Genomic DNA, 6972 nt, shown 5'->3' with positions numbered 1-6972 from the left:
TTAGGTTTGGTTTCAGATGAGGCCTCTCTTCCTAGCTTGCACATGGCCACCTTCTCAGTCCAGCCCTAAAGAGACTTTCCTCTAAGTAAATGTGAGACAACAAGCTCTGGCATGCTTTCAGTTTCTTCTTAGAACACCAATTCTTTTGGACTATGGCTTCACCCTTACAAATAAAGGTATACCTGCTATTTAAGTCTTCAGTCTTCAAGACTTTAAGGTATATTTAAAAAGTAAAGAAACTTTTTAAATGACTTCAGCCCCAGCCAATTTCTAACTAATCTCATAAGAGATGCTGAGTCTCAAGTACTCAACTGGACTGATTAAATCAACACCCACTGAAAACATCTGAAATAATAAGTGTTGGTGTTTTAAACCCCTAAATTTGGAGGTGATTTTTTATATGGCAATTATATCTGAAATGCTGAAGAAATTTAGACAGTAGAGTATTGGCTCATTGATAGATACACTAATGGAATGAAATAGAAAGATAAGAAATAGAATAATAGATAAATAGATTTTACACATGAAAACAGGGGTATTACAAGGTAGTGGAAAACAGAATTGGTGCTACAGAAGCACGGCTGGCTGCTCACCACTTGAAAAATATCAATACTCATAAAAGATGGTAGAAAATCAATATCATATTTTAATCAGAACATGATATCACTCAGCATTTACATCTATTTAAGAAGTCACTCTGTCAGAGAGAACTGTTCTACCTAGGTTCAATTTGCAACAGGATCTGTAATTTACCAATTCTTATTTTTGAGAGAAGTAACACACCAGGAAGTATTGTAGTCAGTCAAACTTAGATTTGTAGAGAGATTTTAATAATGTAGGATGATCTGGTATTCTGCACATTCATAGAGAAGCATTGCAGGTCTCTCCTAGTGTCTGAAAATTCACCTTAGCCACTGTTGTTGTTGTTGTTTTTAAGACCAACACTTATGCTCGTCTTCACCAAAGGGAAAGAAATCTGAAGGCAATTTTTATTTTTACAAAAAAGAAATTAATTATCAGTGATTTTTATTTTTTTCCACTTTTCTTCTATTGAAATGCACTTAATTTACAATGTTGTCTGAGTTCTAGTGTGCGTGCATGCATGCATGCATGCTAAATCACTTCTGTTGTGTCCAGTTCTTTGGACCCTATAGATCGTAGCCAGCCAGGCTCCTCTGTCTATGGAATTCTCCAGGCAAGAATACTGGACTGAGTTGCCATGCCCTCCTCCAGGGGATCTTCCCAACCCAGACATCAAACCAGCATCTTTTATGTCTCCTGCATTGTCAGGCAGGTTCTTTACTATTAAGACCACCTGGGAAGTCCAAATTCAAAAGTACAAAATTAGTTATTTATGTACATGTACATACACACACACACACACACACACACACACATATATAATAGTTTTCAGATTCTTTACCAATAAGGTTACCATTACCATACTAATGTTGTTCTTTGTAAAAGTGAAGTGGCATAACTTGAACTTTCAAAAAAAGAAAATTGTTCTGCTGAAATATGTTGCTCTATGAGAGACAAAGCTGCCAGGAGCTGGCATATTGTATATTGAGTGCATATTGCATATGGAGTGCAGCACTTTCCACAGCATCATCTTTCAGGATCTGGAATAGCTCAACTGGAATTCTATCACTGCCGGGAGCCAGCGTGAGGAGCTCCACCCATGACAAAGGTCATGAGGAAGGAGGCTCAGCATACGCAAAGGTGGGATCGAGCCTCAGGAGTCCCCCTGGAAATTCTCGAGCATCTACCCCCCAAACCAGAGTCTGCCTACTTTCTGCTTTGTGCTTTCACCTACACCTCTGACTTTACAGGGGGCTGTCCCCTACTGCCTCTCTCTGAAAAAAGAGTTAGCTTACAGCTCCAGTTAATAATTCCTGGGTGTGACAGTGTTTAACCTACAAACTCCTTTGGAAATCCTCTAGCCTGCCTGAATAGGTTTTTCCGGCCACATGTGATTGTTCAGAGCCTCCCAACTGTGAAAGGCAGGAGATGTTCTAAACTGTCTAAACACAGATTCCTTTGAGTAGTTAAAAGATTGATTAGAAATTGTATTGGTGAAGGGTTTTTCACTTATTGGGCCAATGTTTGCTGCTAAGTCTCCATACTCCTTACCTACTGTGTCCTTGGCAGTGTATTGATTGATATAATGGGTGTGTAGAAATGTAAGTAGTAGCTTTAGTGTTTGTAACCTTGGACCCTTGAGTTAATTCTTTTCTTGATTGAGCCCACCTCACCTTTGCCCTATAGGAATGAAGCTTTGTCCAGTGCTTTTTTGGAGGCTGGTGCCTGACTTTGGAATAATCACCTTTAGAGAAAGATAAATTTCTTAAAATGTTAACAGGCCTCCTGGCCAGAAGATGATGTAATTCACCTGAACTTTTGCATATGATAAGTTTGAAAGTCTGGCTTCAATTAGGACCAGGAACTGCTGTCCTTGCATGACCCCGCCCCTTCCCCCATTATCCTCTATGCACAACTTAAGGTATAAAAACTACTTTGGAAAATAAAGTGCGGGCCTTGTTCACCGAAACTTGGTCTCCCCATGTCGCTCTCTCTCTCAAATTCTGGCTGAGTCTCCATCTGGAGCGCGGAACCCGCCATGCTTGCTAATTATGCCTGGGCTTCTAAGATCCGACTGGGGAGGCCTCAGTGTCTCCTCTCCTTCCGGAGAACAGAAGGACGCCTGCGGGCTACATAAGTGGTGCAAACTTCTTGTCTTGAAGTTTTATTGGTCTCCCGCATAAACCAAGCTACTCAGCCTTTTTCTCCACTGAATTTCCTACTGAGCTATCCTCATCCTATTACTCTTTATATCTTTGATAAAATATTTAAATAAATAGGTCGCCGACACCGTCCCCGCTTCGAATATCCTGGATCAGCCGGGGCTGGACCCTGGCACAAAGCTACAACAAATTTGACAGCATCTTCTTGAAGGACAAATTCAATCATTTAGACTGCAGTTTTGTTATCTATACACCTAAACCTATCACAGAAAATTTGTAAGAAAGTAAACCTGAGTTCTAAAGACCTGGATTGGAAGTTAGTAGTTGAAATTTTTAAAAGGGAGCTGCATTCCAGTATAATAGTTTTGAACACAATTTATGGGGGAATCACATATGATGTGATTCTTGTTTGCTCCTTGGACAAAAAGCTATGACAAACCTAAAAAGCAGAGACATTATTTTGCCAACAAAACTCTGTATAATCAAAGATGTAGTTTTTCCAATAGTCATGTGTGGATGTGAGAGTTGGACCATAAAGAAGCTTGAGTGTCAAAGAATTGATGCTTTTGAACTGTGTTGTTGAAAAGACTCTTGAGAGTCCTTTGGGCTGCAAGATCAAACCAGTCCATCCTAAAGGAGATCAATCCTGAATACTCATTGGAAGGACTGATGCTGAAGATGAAGCTAAAATACCTTGGCCACCTTATGTGAAGAGCCAACTCAGAAAAGATTCTGATGCTGGGAAAGAATGAAGGCAGGAGAAGGGAACAACAAAGGATGGAATGGTTAGATGGCATCACTGACTCAGCAGACATGAGTTTAGGAATCTCTAGGAGATGATGAAGGACAGGGAAGTCTGGTGTGCTTCCATCCATAGGTTGCAAAGAGTTGGACACAACTGAGTGATTGAACAACAATATATGATGTGAAGCAAGTCAGTTAGTAAAACTCTTGATTTCAACTTTCTTCTCTGTAAGATAGAAATAATTATAATGGAACCACCAGTTTAGTACCTGGATAAATAAACTGAAGTAGATCTGCCTGATACATGGTAAGGGCTTCATTTAATGTAAATATATGTAAGAGAACTACAGAACAATAGCTTTGGAACCTAACTATAAGCTTTTTGTTGAGATTTGTAAAGCACATTTACCCCTGTTTCAAATGGTTCTTCAAATATTGGTAAAAAAAGAAAAACAGTTTTTTACACTCAAGAAAAACCATGAGCCATAAACTTATTTAAAACATAAAAAGTTGAGTAATTTCAAATTTTCTGCTTATATTTTTGTGTTAAGAAAATATAGATAGATTGTGAATTGGTCTCTTCTCTTTTTGCTTTTGATAAATTCATAGTACAAAAAAAATATTGAACTGTTATTCCTTCACTCAACTGTCCCTTCCACATGTGTTTACCTAAGAATTTATATTCCTTGTTTGCTATAACACAGGCTAAACAAAAAAATGGAAGATGTTCTGAGATCAATGTCCTATGGAAAGCTGATTTCATTCAAGCAACATATATGAGGCATTTGGTAAATTAGTAGTAAGACTCTGGACAAAATCTTACTCTACAATCATCAACTTATGGATTTATAGCTGTCCTTTCCATTACCTAATCTGAAGCTACAAACCTGAACACTGAAGTCTCTGGAAAGTATGTTAAAAGTTATTAAAATGCATAAAGATTGTTTAACAAACATAAATTAGTCAACAAATGTTAGTTCCTGGGTCTACTTTTTTCTATCAGTGGTCTGCAAAATTTCTTAATTTTCTTTCAGAATTTGCAAGAGGCACTTCCCTGGTGGCTCAGGTTGTAAAGAATTCACCTGCCAATGTAGGAAACTCAAGAGATGTGGGTTCCATTCCTTGGTTGGGAAGATCCCCTGAAGTAGGAAATGGCAACCCCTTCCAGTATTCTTGCCTGGCAAGTTCCATGGATGGGGAGCCTGACGGGCTACAGTCCATGGGGTCACGCAGAGTTGCACATGACTGAGTATCCCCCTCCACACACACATAATCCTCTCTGTGGGGAGTAAATCTGCCTCTTTGCATCAGTGTAGACTGTCACCTGCCAGGTTCCTCTGTCCCTGAAATTTTCCATGCAAGAATACTGGAGGGGGTTTCCCCTTTCCTACTCCAAGGGATTTTCCTGACCCAGGGATTGAACCCACATCTCTTGAGTCTCCTGCATTGGCAGGAAATTATTTTACCACTGAGTCACCTGGGACGCCCCTAATCTTCTCTCTATATATAAACAATTACTTCCTTTGTACCATGGACAGCCTAAATTACTGTCCTCTTCAACAAAATTCTCATGGAATTTTTCACCTCTGTGTTTCTCACTGTGTAAATGATAGGATTTAACATGGGAGTGAAGACTGAAAAGAACACAGTCACCCACTTGTCAGCAGGGTAAGTGGCCACAGGATGCATATGGGTGAATATACAAGGGACGAAAAGGAGCACCACCACTGTAAAGTGGGAGGCACATGTAGAGAGCAGTTTACATCGTCCTTCAGAGCCGTGAGTTTTCAGGGAGCTCAGGATGACGTAGGAAATGAGGAGCATGCAAAAATGAGCAAGCACATGGCCCCAGGGTTGGCTGCCACCACTATACTGAGCTTGTAGGTGTCACTGCAGGCAAGTTTCAACAGTGAGAAGAAATCACACATGAAGTGGTCAGTGACTTTGGGTCCACAAAAGGTCAAGTTGATCATGAAAAGAATCTGCACAGTGGTTTGTAGGATCCCGTTGATACAGGCCACCACCACCAGGAGCTGGCAGAGCCCCTGTCACATGATGGTCGTGAAGTGTAGAGGCTTCCAGATGGCTGCATAGCGGTCATAGGCCATGACAGTGAGGACAATAATCTATGGTCCTCTTGGGGGTGTTCCACAAAAAGCTGAGTCAGGCAGCCACCCCAGAAGATAGTTCTCTTCTGGTACAGTGGGTCGATGACCATTTTCGGGGTGGTGACAGAGGTGAAGGAGGCATCTAAGAAGGACAAGTGAGTGAGAAAGAAGTACATGAGAGCTAAGAGTGTAGGGCTTAGGGAAATGGTAAGGGTAATGAGCAGGCTGGTCAGTATGGTAAATAGGAAAATGAACAAAATGACAGTTAAGAGTATTCTCTGCAAATGTGGATTCTGTGTGAATCCCAAGAGAACAAATTCAGTCACATTGTAAGAAGACGTGAGATTCATTTAGGAACAAAGACAGTCCCATGGCTTGAATTACCTAAAAAGAAGAATCAGTAATACAGCTTCATCATGAAAGCATGGTAGAATTTCTTAGAAGAAGGCTAGAGCAATCAGTAGAACTGTGGAACATGTCCTTGACAATTTTGCCCCAGTACATGTTTCACATGTTTATTACTTTCCTCGTGTTTTGCGTTTCTACAGACACCTGTCATCTGCAAAACATCTATAGGGCAACACATGATGTACAATTTACTGAGAAAACACCCTACTATCTACATGGAATCTGGATTCTCCTCTTAGTTCCAATTCCTTCTGCGTCTGCTGAGTCATGTCAGTGCACCGGGCTGAGCCCTCCTCTGTGTCCTTGGTCACAAATCAGCATAATCAGATGTATCTTGCAAGCTGAGATTTGCCCCACAGAGATAAGTGCTACTGCCTCTTCCATGAGGTTTTACATGTTAAGCCTCAGCTCTAAACAGGGAGAACAGAAAGAAATAGTCCTCTAGGTAAGGTGGAAAGACAGACAATGTATATAGGTATGCACCCATATCTATATACAAATAATACAAACACATATAAAATCTATGACATACAATGAGTACCAATTACAAACTCACTCATTTGACAAATAACTGGAGCCTTACTGTGTATGTGAATGTATGTTTGCTCCTACAAAATCAAGAACAGTATTCCTGTTTATGTCCTTAATAATTGAAACATTACCAAACAGCAACATGGCACCCATCCATGAGAGGAATGTTCCCACTCCTTTCTGTTTCTGATACAGTCATTGTCTTGCCTTCTCCCATCTTTCTGTAAGATCCATCTTCCATCATTCTTGGTTAGGGACACTGTATTACTATCTAAAGGATAAATTTGGGGACATAAATACAATAAAATTCCCCAAAAGTTCAGAAAAGACTATAATATACATAAAATAAGTCTTACAAGTAATTGATGTATTTTAGAAATAGCTCTGAATAAATACAAATTAGTTTTTCATTTTCCTTTGTTTCATTTTTCTTTCTA

General features: G+C 39.9%; 1 pseudogene; it reads right to left on the bottom strand.

Annotated features, from left to right (window-relative positions):
* Positions 1-5027: 5027 nt before the first annotated feature.
* LOC102280758 (olfactory receptor 4C13-like) lies at positions 5028-5946 on the bottom strand (annotated as a pseudogene).
* Positions 5947-6972: the final 1026 nt, after the last annotated feature.

The sequence above is a fragment of the Bos mutus genome, chromosome 19, assembly GCF_027580195.1.
Source record: "Bos mutus isolate GX-2022 chromosome 19, NWIPB_WYAK_1.1, whole genome shotgun sequence".
Classification (NCBI taxonomy): domain Eukaryota; kingdom Metazoa; phylum Chordata; class Mammalia; order Artiodactyla; family Bovidae; genus Bos; species Bos mutus.
Note: the sequence above shows the minus strand (reverse complement) of the source record. Positions and strands in the feature narration are given on the sequence as shown.